Source organism: Poecilia latipinna, unplaced genomic scaffold, assembly GCF_001443285.1.
Source record: "Poecilia latipinna isolate Pla-1442-1.1 unplaced genomic scaffold, P_latipinna-1.0 Scaffold279, whole genome shotgun sequence".
In the NCBI taxonomy this organism is placed as follows: Eukaryota; Metazoa; Chordata; class Actinopteri; order Cyprinodontiformes; family Poeciliidae; genus Poecilia; species Poecilia latipinna.
In genome coordinates this window covers 76,122-91,831 of record NW_015112895.1, presented here as the reverse complement: position 1 = coordinate 91,831, position 15,710 = coordinate 76,122, and the positions used below count along the sequence as shown (strand labels likewise).

The window sequence follows — 15,710 nt, the reverse complement described above, 5'->3', positions numbered from 1 at the left end:
CCAGCTGTAGAAGACGTGTGAGAAGAATAAAGGGGATCTCACACCATTACTCAGGATGAATCAAAGAGGTAGACTTTGAACAAAAGAAAAGCATGAGAGGAGCGAAAAAGTGAAACCAGCTGTCTGGAAGTGCCTCATCTACTGTGAGGGATAAAGCAATGGTGAAGGCTCATATTCATGTTGAAGTTTGGGCACAATGAAACACTTAATTTACCTTTAGGGGAATATCAGAAGCCTTCCACCTCGTTGATTTTTATAAACAACGGAGGGCCAGACTGCTCTTTTGTGTTTGTCCCTTTAAAATATATATGAGGTGTAGCAAGAGCAGACAACAAAGCCCCTTCTAACACTTTCCTTTCCTGAGGGGGTTGAGAACACAGTGGGCCCACATCAAGCCTGCAGACTTACCCCCGCCATGCTGCACAGGTGCAACTTTAAAAGAGCTCTCACTGGAGGCAGACTGAACGCCTGCAGTAAAGGGAAAAAAATCCCCCTTTCTCAGCACGCCTTTCTTTTATATGATCACTTAAAGGTCGGAGTGATATTTTGTTGCATCTGATGCCAGGGGACTAGGACTCTGAGTTTTGCATTCCTTCCTATCAGCTGCGTGATAATAGTGATTTAGGGATATCGCTGTCTGTGGAGCAGTTCTGACTTGGTATGACTGATCAAAGGAGAATGATATTGTGTTGTACAACAAATGTGTGTATGTATTAATCAAACACCATCAGTGTACTGAGAAAACATTACAAATCTGATTTATAAGAGGGAGCACATAAAAAAAAATCCACCGTGACACTGGAAGGACAGGCAAAGAGAACAATTTGTTATGTAAATGGTATGAATGAACTTTATCTAAAATTATAGCCTGAGAGGAACTCAGAAAACAAACAGACACAAATTACCATCTGTCTACCCTGGCTGTCAGTAGGTTTCCCTCTTGTCCGCAGACCAGCACGGTGATGTCAGTCCTAGCGCTCTCAGGTATTCTTTGGACTTTACGACTTTCCGCCCGTAATCTGTGATTCAAGTTGCTGATAGCAAAGTTGTCAGGATGCCATTAAAATGGTAATAAATCATCCTGAGCCGATGAAACTGTTGCCCATAATGCTAAAGGTTGCTACTCTTCCTCTGCTTGTGCAGCAGACATGTTGAACTACAAGTGACCTAAATAGGTCTGCTGCAGATAAGCTATCTCGCATCCTCAGGAAGTACACCCTTCTAACACTTAGAGTCTACAGTATTGCAGAGATTATGGGTTAAGGCATGCTGCAGAAATCTGTTTTACTGCTATTCTCAACAAAATAGATGCTAAAGGACATTAATAATAACTTTACGTTCTTTTTTTTAGCTTCAATGTCATATTAACAATATAATCCTTCACTTTCAGGGTTGACTGATTATACAACATGCAACTTCTGTGATTTAAAAAAATTGGGTGAATATTCTCATTCTGGTGGATATTTTGAGAAACTTTTCTTGGCAGGACTGCTGGAATTCATTCATGGAATTCTTCATATTTAGATCCATTCTAAGCAATGCAACAATACTTGAACCAAAGTAGACCCTCAGCATTATGCAACCAACGCTTTGCTGAACAGTTGGTACAGTGTATTTAGATGTGAAATCCTCACCTGATCTTCCAAATAAACTTCTGGTCATTGTAGCCAAAACCTCCAAATAATAAAACCTCTCTTCAAAAACATTAGTCTTGTCTACTTGTCCTACATTGAAAAATTCTTTCATCAGTCCCAATGCAAGGAGAGTTGAAATAAACCATAAAATAATACTCATTCTCGTGATGAGGTGATGTAAACTCTAGGTGCAAGTAATTAGATTCCCTTCGTACTATGTTTTCATCAAAGTGATCCATCACAGGAGGATTTCCTACTTTCTTTTGTGATCATTGTGGCCTTGGATGTTCAACGGTCAGCCATTGGTAAAGGTTGCGGTCTGTGCAGAGGAAATGCATAGATACTATCAATTTGTTTCCAAGGCTCTTGCATCAGAAAGGAGCTGGAGGTGAAGGCGGGGTAAAAAGTTTACTGCACTGTAGGTGCCAAACAGAACATTCAATACCTTCACACCCCACCGCCTCCTCCATCTACATGACAATAGCCCCTGCTTGTTGACCTGGTATGTTCCACTTCCACAGATGTGGTGTTGTTGTCATTTATCATTTCTTTCCTGTCACCTTGTCAGGCCCCCTGTTTTGCTCACATTTTACCAGCTTTGCTGTTTGATTCAGGAAGAAGAGAGGACTGCTGGAGTGAGGAGGAGGAGGCGGCGTGGAGAGCGGGAGTGGGTACGGGGGGCTAAAGCGTAGTGGAGGGGGGGCACATTGAGTTTGCCAGTTCAGGCAGAACGATCGACAGGAAGCCAGGCAGGAAGGAAGACGAGCCCCTACCCATGAAGTGCCATTGTTTGTGTGATGTGACTTGAAGCGGCCAGAGATGACTGATGGTGGGCTTCTCAGCTGCTCTGACCCACTTCTCAAAGCGTCACCAAACACATGGCCTGCTGCAGATGGAGAGCACAAAAGGAGGAGCTCAGCTTTTACCCACAATGCTTAATTTTGGTACATAGTCCATTTTCAGATTACAGAATTCACATAGCTTCAATTTCCAGTTGAACCCAAATTGAGTTAAATTGATAACTCAATTTAACTCTAAGCAACTCTAAATAAAAATGTTGTTTTTAAAGAAAGTATATTTTGTAACTGATTTTCTCTACTGAAAACTTATTGTGTGCTTATGATGTAATATGCAATATCTGTTGAGAGCCAAGCAACAGGAGATGTTGCTACAGAGCCAGGGTGCCCAAGTCCAGCCTTCAAAAGCTACCGTCCTGTAACTTCTAGATGCTTCCCTTATCCAACACACCTGAATCACCTAAACGTTTCGTTAGCAGGATCCTGCAGAACTGAAAGACCGTTGATGAAGGAAGTCAGGTGTGCTGACTACGATGGCAGAGTAGGGCCATTGTAGGCAGAAAAAAAAAAGAGTAAATTTCGGCCTAAATTTTTTTTTTCTTAAAAAAAAAAATGAACATTTCTGACAATTAAAAATCAATATTTTTTGACTTTTGGAAATTCCTGGGTTTTTCTAGAACATTTTTGAGATTAAAATATTTTTTTTCTAGCAGAAATTTCTTTTTTTTTTCTGGAAAATTTCTGAGATTAATCTCAGAATTTCTGAGTTTATGGTGGAAATTTCCTTTTTTTACTATCCACAATGGCCAAAATACGCCGTCATAGTTGGAGAAAGAATTCATCCAGAAGTTGCAGGATGGAGCTCTCCTGTACAGGGGCTGTGGACCCCTGATTTACCAATATGGTTGCAGTCTCTATGGTAGCCATTTGTTGCACTGGCCAATGGCCTCTCCTGCTTCAGGCTTATCACAGTATTATAATATCACAGCAGGCCCAGCACTTTGATGCCTAGACGGAAGCACGTCCAGTTGGATTTAGATGGGTTGCCATGGAGACTATCATTTGCGTACTTGAAGTAGGAAATAAGTTACTGTGTTGCGTACGAGCCAATCACCAGCAGAACAAAACAGTTGTTTGTTTTGTGTTATTTTTTTAAAAATCAAATCTTTTTGGCATATATTTTGCATCCCGATCAACTCTCCGTTCCAGTAGGTGGCGCTTATGCAGAAGAAGAAGAAAAAGAAAAAGCGGATGAAGACGTTTCCTGCTGGACATGTTAACACCAGAACCCTTGTGTTTTTCCAAACACGTCCCATGTTGCTATTGAGCACTTCTAGCTAGGTCATTCAGTGACATACAAGTAGAGAATGGACCCATTTAGAGACAAAGAGACAAGGTACGAAGCATTTGTGGTGATTAACAAACTACACGCAGGTGTTGGGGACAGGAAATGGCAGCACCAACACAGACAGTTCAAGAAAATAAAAATATAACCAAGTAGCCTACGCACCTTTGACATTTGGTGAGTGTTTGAAGTTTATCTCTGACTAAAATCCTCAAACACAATCAACAAACATGGATTTACTCAATGTCATGATAAAAGTGTTGTACAACATTATTCAAACCGATGAAAATGAATATATTATAATGGGATTTCTATGTAGAACAGCAGGAAAAAGTAGTGAATAACTATGAAAAAAAGGGTTGATTTTTAAAATATTGACAAATAACGCTGTAAATATAAGTGCAGTTTACTTACTACTTACCCAAATCTATCACAGCGTATTGTAGTTAGGATAAAAGAAGTAAATTTTAGCTGAAAAACTCAAATTTAGTTTAATCTCAGAAATTTTATCGTAAAAACTAGTTTTTTGTGTTAAAAATTAAGTTAATGGTTTTTAAATTTCAGAAACAAATGTTCTTCAAAATCCCATCTGAAGCCTAAAATATTTATTCCTTTTCAACACGTCTAACTTGTAAAATGTAAAACCTCCATGAGGAAGGTAGTATATTTTTTTCTTAAGCAGTGGCAGCTTGTTTTTCCTGGTTAATCAGTGAATCAAACCCTTCCAGACAAAAGTTGTACTTCTTTGAACATAGAAACACCTCTCAAGCAAGAATCACATTGCAAATTCAAATGTAAACAAATTAACTCCCCGGCTGCCCATCATGCTCCCGTACAGCTCAGTAATTGGGTTTCTGAGGCCACAGAGCGCACTCCCACTGAGAGCAGTGGTTTTTATCTTTCAACAGCTGAGATGATTTTCGAGCTTCATTTTTCCCCAGTGATGCATTTCTGGTTTAGTTACACCTGTTGATGATTTCAAAACAGACAAGAAATTGATTGCAGACATTTTGTTTCATGCTTTGCGGTTCTTTCCAGGCGTCTTTCATCGTCTCAGGAGCAGCTCAGAGAATGTTTGGGCCCTTGGGAATCCAGCTGGGCTCTAAGATAATTTTAAGTGTTTCTGTTAGATTTCCAGGAAAGTTTGAACTTAATTGTTGAGAAAATATTGTGAAACTACTGAACAAGATGTTTTTAAACATAAATAGACAAACTGTTGTGTCTGTGTGCTCAGGGTGTCATGAAGCAGTTTGCCAGGACCTCCACCTGGACTACAGCAGGAAGATGAACTCTGCTGACTCCCATCTGCCCACCACTCCACCACTGGAACGGTTCTCTGGCCCTGTCGGGCTCTTGGCCTCATCTTCGCTGACTGAAGATTGGCCAGATGGCGTTATCTATGGACCAATCAGGCGCCTGGATCCATACCTCATCCCACAGGTAGCCTTTCCAACAGATGAGCCGTATAAAGAAAGCTGCTTTTATTAAGGGCCAACCAATAGGAGAGCAGGGATGTGATCCATCAGTAATATGGGGCCAACCTGTATTTTCTGCTGTTGTTTGAGGCAATTCTGGGGTTAGTAGGTGTGTTTGTATGAAGCTGTTTAACACTGGTTAAATATTTTGAATTGACACAACTCATAAACTGATTTTTAAAGTTCAATGTTTTGTTTTCCTAAAGGAGAACCATGAATGTACTTGAGGTTAGCCTGGAGAACCTGATAACAGCACATCCCTCTACGAGATCTGTTTTGTTTAAAAAAAAAAGGCGGTTCAGGACATTCACAGGAGGATAGTCAGGAAAAGTTTGCATAAATATGAATTGCTTGGGAGGATTTTATACTGAAACTGAGTAGACGTTATTATAGCAGAACAGGCGACTGGACTTTAGGGTGTGCTAACTTTTGTTACACAGATTTTCCATTTTCGCTCCATCTTTGTGTTGTAAATAATGACCGTGTTTGTCCTTCATGCAACCCTTTTCCCCCTGACCATGTGAGCTCTCGGCCTGTGTGAGTCTTTCTTCAGAGCACTTTGTCCCTTCTTGACACTTTTGGAAACATTCCCTTCTCTTTGCTTGGATGAACTTTCTTTCACCCTTTGCATTGTCCAGCTCTATGCAGAAACCATCTGGTATGGCATATATAGTATCTAATATTGTTTGACCCAACATAATTTTTGCAAAAGAAAAACTCTTAAAGCTGTAGTATGTCACTTTTATAAAAAATGTTTTATATATTTGTTAAAGCTATCACCGTGTTGTGACAGTATTGCATGAGACAGATAATCTGTGAAAAGATTGATCTCTTCCCTATGCTATTGCAGTGAAGAAGTGCATCTTGGTGCTGTCAGTCATCCTTGTGAAAGCGCTGCTAAATGTGCTTATAGTGGAGAAACAACTCTGTTGCAGGAGAACCGTTTATCTGCCGTCATCGGGGGCCAGGCTAACTAGCCTTAGCATTCACAATAGAAACTGTATCTTAACAGAGAGGGAGGGGATTGTGAGCAGCGTGCACTTTGCAGTGATTGACAGCACTAAGACCCTCCTCCTTGCTCTGATTGGTTGATTCTGCTTAGCATTACAGAAAGGCAGAGGAGCTGTTTTTTGTTTCTTTCACAGATTATCTGCTCATATCATACTGTCATGACATAGACAGTTTCAAAAAATATGTTAAAAATAGTTTTTATAAAAGTTACATACTGAAGATTTAACTTTTATATCCTTCGTTTTTTACATCATTAACACCTTTTTCTCCACCTCCCCACAATGTGTCTGTCCAGCAGGGACTCAGCAGGCGGCCCATGTTTGTTTCCCCTCTGGTCTTTCCTGATTTTTCTGACCAGCAGATTCCGGTCAGCTCTAATCTACTCGTTAATGTATCAGCTAGAAACCCCATTTGACACACATGCTTCCACTTTTCTGTTTGTTGCCTCCCACTAAAGTCAGCTTAATTCATCCAATTTTGCCTTCATTAGGCTGAGTCTCAAGCTGCGGGGCACAGGTAATGCAAAGCATTTCCCCCTCCGGCTTACAGGTCCTAGCTTTGGTTGCTAGGAAGTAGAAGAGTCTCAATTGCAGCCATTTCCTCGCCAGTGTACCGAGAGGTCCTATTACCGCTGTTTAGGTCAGGGCAATTGGTGTCATTACAGGCAGCCAACTTCCCTCCACTGAAGTAATGAATTAGCCCAAGCTATTTCTGCTGTATGATTGCAGTTGCCAGGGGAGATGACTATGAAGTGGGGGGATAATTATGGTATGTATCCCTGAGCGGATGTGTGTGCTGCTGCGGGCCAGCCACGGGGGCGGTTTCCACACTTGTGTAATGGCTTAATGTAGCTGCTGACAAGCGGCCGGGCAACATGGAAAGGTGCTACTGTGCTCTGCTTCTGGACTGTGACTGACATGTCGAACCATGCCAACCTGTTTCAGCCCCGTGGCTCATTTACTCCAAATGACTCAATCCAACTTCTAAGAGTCATTTCTGCTCAGAAAGGCACACGAGGGGAGAATAAAGACTGAATAGAATTGTTTACAGAACCTTTTTGAGGGTAATTTATCTGGTAATTGAGGGTAACTTTATTTTATCGGGTAACAATAAATTTGGCTCAAATTTAATTAGGAGTTCCAATTCTCTTCAAGCTGTTTGAGAGAGGTAAGGAAACTATTAACTGTTGGAACACTTATGAATTACACCTACAATAAAAGAATAAAGAACTTTGCTTGTGCAGCTCATTTATAAATGGAAATGAATAACCAGGAAATGTTATTCTTTTACACCAACTTCTGGGGATTCGGTGAAAAAAAAACTTTTGGTTATAAATGTGATTGACATATCCCTTAATGCCTTTAAAATTTGACCCTGAAAGTATTTTTTTTGTGTGTGTGTATCCGGTCCAGAGATATTAGGCAGTGTGGTGGGTCCAGATCCCGTGCAGTGGTGGTGCAGATTTGCACTCTTAAACAAGGAGCATAGGATATTCCACACATTGCCTGATTGAATTAAAGACACAACGGATGGTATCTGGTTCAGGCAACAAAGTGGCACTTAGAAATGTAAATAACAATATAAGATGAAGGGAAAAGGGTGGGTGATGAATGAGCATAGCCATAAACTTACTGGCCATTTTATTTGCAGAAATACTCTTATGACTCTGCAGTCATCGGGTGGATCAGAAATGGACAAGAGACAGAGCTAGCTTGACACGTTATTGGCTGGCATTTGAAAAGCAGCCAATCCTGGATTGGCTGTCATTGATTGGCTGTACCGACAAGAGCAGAGATAAGAAAGACCGTGGATGTTGGCTTCCAGGGTTAAGATGGTTTCCACTGTGCATATTAGTAAGTCCATTCACAAATTTTGCGCGGACATGCAGTTTTTACCAGGCATTGCAACTTTTCTGAAAATCTGACCAGTCACCTTAACATTTTCTGTACATCCTTCTTTTCTGACCAATTGCTGAAACTCAACTAAATTTTTACCAGTCCCTATAGCCCATTTCTAGTTGCACCTCCTGTTTCACAACGTCTCTTCATAGCTGAACCTGTAAGATGTGGTACTATATGTGTGATGCTAATATGCAACATTCACGCTTTTTTCGCACAGCATTTTGAGATGTAGTGTAGGACCTGCTTATACTGTGTGTATACGGTCATCAACATGACTGAGTATTGCTGCTGCATGCAGATTATGTTAGCTAGAGAATGATTAGTTAATCCATGCCAGTATTTTATGTTAAGCTGCTATTTTAATATGCAAAAATAAGTCCCTTCAGGATGATGCAATGTTTTTTTGTGACTGTTATGGCCTAAAATAGCAATTTATTTTCTAAAAGTTGTGGTCAGAGTTTTTACTATAAAATGATTTCTGGTCAAATCTCTCATCTCTGACACTTTGCTCGTTCTATTGTGACAATGAAGATTTTTATTTTAAATATGTGAAAAGCAATAGTGAGCATAACTTGTATACTTAAAAAGGATTGGGTTTATTCCTGACTTTCTTGTAATAGGTCCATGACTACCATGGACCTATTACATGACATGTTTAAGTTCAGGTATATTTGGTGTTTGATCTATTTAAATAAGCAGGTCATAAATGTTTTCTAAAGAAGTTCAAGTATTTGTGGAGTTTAGCTCTTTTTGAAAGGTTATGGTTCCTAATCCCCTGTGAATACCGGGCATCAACTGCATTCTGAAACATACACATACATGTAAATTAAGGAATAAACCATTAACCTGTTGTTGGGAATTAACTTGCAGCTGTCACACAGCCAATATGGAGTAAGTATTTCACTAAAGTCTGGTAGTGTTTATTCTACTCACACTGTGGATATTTTTTTAATCACTGTAAATAACTCCAGGCAGTAAGTGGCTAAAGTAGCAGTTTTTTAAAATTTGGTTTGTCATATAAGAAGTTATAAACTAAAGAAGGCATTCCAGCCTTTACAAATTTGTTTCAGAAAACTTGAAGGCCAGCAACCTGAGGACTGTGGCTCACAACTACATTACAAGAGCAATGCATGCTCATGGCTTAAAGGGATGAGTAGAGGAGGGGCGGGTTGTTTTCTGAATGGGATGTCGAGTGCTGCAATAGGAACCATGCCAAAATAAAAGGCTTCGCCAAACAAAGAGGCAGACAGGAAATAATGCCAGTCGAGGCTTGTTGGACCTTCTATGGGCTCCCTTCCAAGCCCTGTAACCAGCTATAAGTCTCTTTATAGGGACAGCTCTGAACAGGGGGCCCTGTCGGGGGCCAGGAACTTTTACATTTCCGCTTGAATGCGACCTTAGCCCAAGGCTGAGTTCAGAGTGCACTTTCCAGTCATTTGATTTAACTACTCTGTGTATTTGATAGGGTGGCTGTGGAGCCCAAGACCCAAGATTATATTTAGATTTTCAGGCTTTTCTTTTTAAGGAGTCCTGTTTCAGGCGGAAGAAATGCACAAAACCGTCTAACTTGGGGCTGTTTGGGTGCATGCACATGTGCACATTTCAGTTCTGGCTCTCTAGCATTCCCTTCACTTTCTTTCTCCATCCTGCAGATCATATCTCATGTCAGCATGGGGAGATGGGGAAAAAACTTCTGATTATTTCACAGCACAAACACCATGTGTCTGGTGAATCCACATGACTGTCATTCTGCTCCTCTCTGCATTTTACTTCACTGTTGCAAAGAACTTCCTGCTGTTGACAATTATTGTACATTTGCAACAACTCTGTCACTTTTTTTTTCTCTTGTTTTGGTTAGGAATGAGCTCCATCTGATTTTTCTTCTCTATATGTAACAAGAGTTGGAGTGTGTTTGCCCCGAAGTTCAGCTTCTTCTTCCGAAACCAATTGGAACTGAACCAGGCTTCTTACATATCACAATCCCACGTTGATTTTGATCAACAGATGAAAGAAATTTTGTCAATTTGAAGACAAAAAAAACAAAAAACAGAAACCCCCCCCACCCTTAAAACTTGCAGCCTCATGCTACAGCAAAGTAGTACTGCAGAACAGCCCATTTGCAGAGCAGCTGTATATCTTACCAGAGATCAGTACTAAGCCAGACTTTCATCCTGTCTCTGCTGGTATAAGCCACTGTTGGTGGTGTCCTGCCAAATGGCACCAAAAACGGCACTGGAGCCTTCACACTGCCACCTGCTGGTCTTGAAGTTACTTTCTTTCTCTAAAAGCTTAACCATGGAAACATAACTTTAGTTTTCACAAGCAGAGTTGAACTCAGGTTGCTAATTAAATACAGCACAACTGGTTCTGAACCGGATTATTGTTTTCACTTCATTTAGTAAAAGTTTTGATTTTGATGCCCTTTTTAATAGTTAAATTGATGCATAGTTTTAGCAAAGTAATATTTTTGCTGAAGATGAAAAATATTTTCCTGCAATTAAATTGCATCTTATAGTCAAAGAAAATGTTTCCATGTTAATGCAGTCAAGAAAAAACAAAAACACAATTGATTAATAAAAATGTAGTAAATTGATTGATTTATTCACAATGATGAATTTCAGGAATTTTGCTAGAGTGAAGCTTGCAGGGTTATGTCAGCACAAGATGGAAAGACATTAACAATGACCACAGAGAAGCAACTCCTGTTGCCCATGAATTGCAGTCCATTATTCTGGTTTAAAGCCTGGTTTACACATAGCTGGATATCTGGGAAATCAAACTGATTTTTATGCGATTTGGTCTTTCATCCACTCATTAACTCTGTTTAATGTCACAAAGAATTATTATTAATAACAACTCTGAACATTTGAGAATTATCCTTATTTGTGGACTACAACAAATAATGCAGCGTGACATCATACTTGTGACGATTATTGTTTGGCCATGCAGTGAAGGAAAAAATACAGCTATCAGAGACGTGTTGATTTTTTACATAGGTTCAGATGCTTTTTGCTTGTTTTTCTTGCACAAGCCCAATCCTGCTGCTCCAGTATATTGAGTTGCAAAGGAGAAAGAGCATTTGGAGGTCAGCTGTTTTACACAAACTATCCCTCCCAATATAGAGCTTCTTTTCGCAAGCTCAAACTTGCTTTGACACGATACCTAATCAACGTTGTCTTGTGCCTTATTAACTTTATTTCCTAACACGGTATTTAACAGTTGTTCAATCTCTCCATCTCTTCCACTCAAATGAACCTCGTGGCGCCCAGTTTCATTCTCAACAGGAAGTTGTGGTTGTTTAGTGATTGTGATTGGCTGATATAGGTTTCGGCTTTGCCTTATGGGTTTGGCAAGTTTAAAACAACTCTGTGGTTTAATTCAGTGAATTTGTGTGGATGAACGCTTTTCTGAAACTGATCTTGTGTGTACAATTTAGATTTTTAAACTATGTGGTGGAGATATATTTTTACAAAGACAAAGGTTTGTGTGATCAAGGCTTAAGAAAGATTATTCCCAGGAGGGAAAACTTTAAAGGCAGCTGACAATCTTCCAGTGTTTGGATGCTCCAGAATATTCAACCCCAGGTCAGATCATCCACTGCTAAGATGACAAAGAGCTCCATCCCAGACTCTGCAACCCTGACGCAATATGCTTAAGTTTGACAGGAGAGTTGGAGAGAAACCGAACATGTGCAGCATATTTGAAAGGATTATATTATTTTCCCCATCACTGGCATTAAAATTTCCCAGAACTATGCAAATTGTGTATCTTTCTTTTATTGGTAATTTAAGGCTGGGTTCAGCATCAAATCACAGAGCAGCACAACTGAAGTTATTCCGACCCAATAACACCAACCAGATAAAGACAAATAATTCAAACTGGGCTGTGTTTTTCAGAGCAGCAGCCTGTAAATTTATGGTTTGAAAACAATTTGACCTTTGGAGGAAAGAGGATGAGGTTAGCATGGCAGCTTGATGGATTCTTCTACAAGCTGTTGGTAAAATAAGACAATTTCATGTGGTCGGGAGGCCATGTTGTTCTTGTTGCTCTGGAGTGCTGCAGCAATTAGTACAGCCACCAATTACACTCCCTGCATGATAGGGATGCAGCATGTCTAAGTTATAGCATGTGAGAGAAGGAGAAAAGGGCATAAGTGTGTTTGTAGATGTAGACGTTAAACCTCATGGGACAATTTTAAAACCACACTTGTAGTTTCAAAAGACTGCTTTGGCAAATGTTTGTTGTGACGAGTGAAATATGTGTTTGAGCGTTGCCAGTAAACAATTAAGAGCTTTCAGATGCAGGAAACAAAACAGTTTCCCATGAATTATTGGAGCTCATAATGCTGCATGGTATTTAGGAGGAGAACAATCTGTTCCCATTATCAATCAAACCAAAAGATTACTCAATTCCATTCAAATTATCATCGTGGGGTAAAAATATTACCAAACGTGTGTTCTAATGTGTGCAGAAGTGCTACAAAAATAAATCTGTCTCCACTGAGAAAGGAGGTGGTTATTACTTTCAGAAGCTCGAAACGAAATTGGATTTTTCCTTTGAGGAAAGACATCATTCAGCATTTGGTTTACATGGGAGGGAAATACTGGAAAAACCGATTGTAAATTTTAAAATCAAATGTTAAAGATGGTCACCATCAGACGATTTTTCCTAACCTCGTCATCTTCCATCGGCTGTCTCCTTTAAGGGTATCCACACAAACGATCTTCTGCTTCCATCTCACTCTGTCCTCTGTCACATCAACAGTCTGAACATTGTGCTGAAGTTCAACGTATAAAGAAAAGAATATGAACACTTCCTGGCCGAATGAACATTGTCCTCCTCACACAAATGAGATGGTAACAAGAACTTCAAGAAATGTTCAGACATGTGTGATCGCTTGCTGCCTTTCTGGTCAATATAATCTAAACACCTTCCAGATGATTTTAAATGTGGAAAGCCTTAGATTTTACTATATATAAGCATCTCAATGTGTGGTTATTCATTGATTTTAGGTATGTTCGAGACATACTAGGATTGTGAATTATTAATATCAAGAAGTTTGATATTGTCGACCAACTAATCACTGGAAATGTTTTACATTTTGACAAGATTACAACCACACACTTTTTCTTTCTATTTTAAAAGGTTATATTATATCAGCCACAAGGTTGCAGATAAATGTTGTACACATAAAATGTTTCTTTCGTCCTTTCAGATTGGACGCTTTGCAAAGCTGCATCTTTCGTATTGCAGCTGAAAGTCTTTTCTACCAGCTTTGCCCGTGGAGAGGTTGACAGTTTTGCCTATTATTTTTGCATTAAAGCTCATACTCGGTTTGTGTCAACATCAGTTTTCAAGTCTCGCCACAGTTTTTTTATTACTTTTAAAAAAAAATTTTTAGGTTTAGGTCAAGGATTTAACTAGGCCCTTCTTGAATAGCCATGTATTGATCTCATTGACTCTGTTGCAGCTCTGCCTGTATTTTTACGGACATGATCTCAGTTTGAAGTCTAATTCTGTAATAGATTGTTTTGTGTTTTGCTCCATCCACTTTCTCAACTCTGACCAGCTTCACTGCCCCTGCTAAGAAATAGCACCCCCACACCATGACACTGCCACTACCTTGTGTTCAGCTTGGTTGATTTTATTCAGTATTGGTTTTTCCCACACTTTGTCTTTTTCATGTTGGCCGAAGGTTCAGCCTTGATCTTCATCAAGCTAAAGTGTCTTCTTCAGGAGTACACAACTTTTTAATAATAAAATACTTTGTTTAAATCCTCTCTACTTTTGCTGAATATTGTTTGAGATGATTCTTCGACATGAATCAACAGTACTCGGAAAGAGAGAGAAAAAAGTGAAATAGTCAGCTTTCAAATTAAAATTTAATGACAGAGTAAAATATTACATTTTCCCCAAAATGCTTTCTGCACACACTGGGAGTTTTAAGTGGCGCACATTAATTTGACATATTTTTGTACTCTAGGAGTAAACTGAAGCAACCGGGATGAATCCAGGCAGGAAAAATGCCCAGTTTACCATTTAGATCTCACTGTGTTGCTCTCATTCAACTTGCTCTTCTTCCTCCTCTGGCATTGCACCACTCGACCTATCCTTTGGTTATTTGACACTGCAGGAGACGCCAGGCATTCAGGGCATTCTTTGTCCCTGGAGAGGGAAGGGGGAGACCAGGGGTGAGGTAGCGATGGGTTGGGGTGCAGGAGGTGAGACAATGTGAGGGGTTCCCCTCTGTTCAGGCTCAATAAGACCCACTTTAAGCACACACACATTTTATGCCCAGCTCGTGGAAGAGGCGGGGTTGAAGGCAGCAGGGCAGTATGGATTTAGAGGAGAGGAAAATAGAAACTGCACCAGACCACTACCACCACCGTCCAACTTCAACCCCCCAATTCAAAGCTTCAGAGATGCCAGCATGCCCTCTTTCAATTAGAGAGAGGAGGGGGGGCGAAAAAGCACTTCTCTTCACAAACCCAGCCTTAATGTAACTGTGTTCTTACAAATTTTCCATTTCAAAATTCCATATTTTCCCAGACTAATTTGGATTTTACTATTTCTATTCATGTGATGTTTGACATTTTTTTCTACTACTTTTAATGTGTTGCTTAAAAAACAATTTTAGATACCTTTCTTAATAGATACTTGGAATTATCTTGTGAATGATGGTAAACAAACTATCCTTGCATTCATTTTTTTTTGGCTTAGATTTGCTCAACAGCATCAAAAATATGGGTTTTAAAATACACCCATTTTTATCCGGCTGGAAAGATGCTTGGTGTTTATTCAGAGATGCTGTTTGGTCAAAATGTGATCAAAAACAAATACTGTATGTACAAGCCTATTTCTTGAGTTTTAAATATGAAAATAAGACATCACCAGGTAATTAACAAAGCAACATCTATCTCTGATGTACTTGGAGTGTTCAGCTGAAGACTTGACATGATGGATGAAGAAACAGCTGTTTTTCAGTAACCATATCCAAGCTGCATGTCATTTTCCAAGGCAATGGGTGTAAAAAAACAAAAATCCTGTGAGACAAACTCAGTTTGCGAAATTCAGATCATAGAGAAGCAACACATGAAATCTGTGGGTTTGAAATGAGTGATAAAAATATTCTTGTTTGGGACTAATTGGTGTGTCTCTTTTTGAAAGATGTGGATATGAAGCACTGAATTTATTTTGATAGTAAATTATAGGAGCGCAAAATGAGGCAAAATTAATCCACAGCATTCACAGGATAAAGTATAAACTTTTGTATCCTGATGCAAGTTTCTTTATTACGATCTTTTTTTCTCTTTTGCAGTATGTCCCAGGACTATAAATTATTTCCAGGGCAGTGGACTTCTTACTAATGATATGGCAGCCATCTTGGCTATTTAGACAGTTCTGTACATTCAAGTAACTGAACTTATCTCTGCATGTTAAACAGGGAAGGAGACAGATGTCCACAATTATTATAGAAAGGTAAAAGCAGAAACCAACAAATCTTTTTGAAAAGAAGAAAATGCTCAAACAGGGGACAGAAATGTGCC

General features: G+C 39.5%; 1 long non-coding RNA gene across 1 annotated transcript in view; it reads left to right on the top strand.

Moving 5' to 3' along the window:
* Nucleotides 1–3,496: 3,496 nt before the first annotated feature.
* Nucleotides 3,497–15,710, top strand: part of LOC106948210 (uncharacterized) — a 35,722-nt gene continuing 23,508 nt past the window's right edge. Inside the window, exons 1-2 of the long non-coding RNA XR_001425131.1 lie at nt 3,497–3,953; nt 5,011–5,216. This is a non-coding gene — a long non-coding RNA (uncharacterized LOC106948210). The remainder of the gene's footprint in view (nt 3,954–5,010; nt 5,217–15,710) is intronic.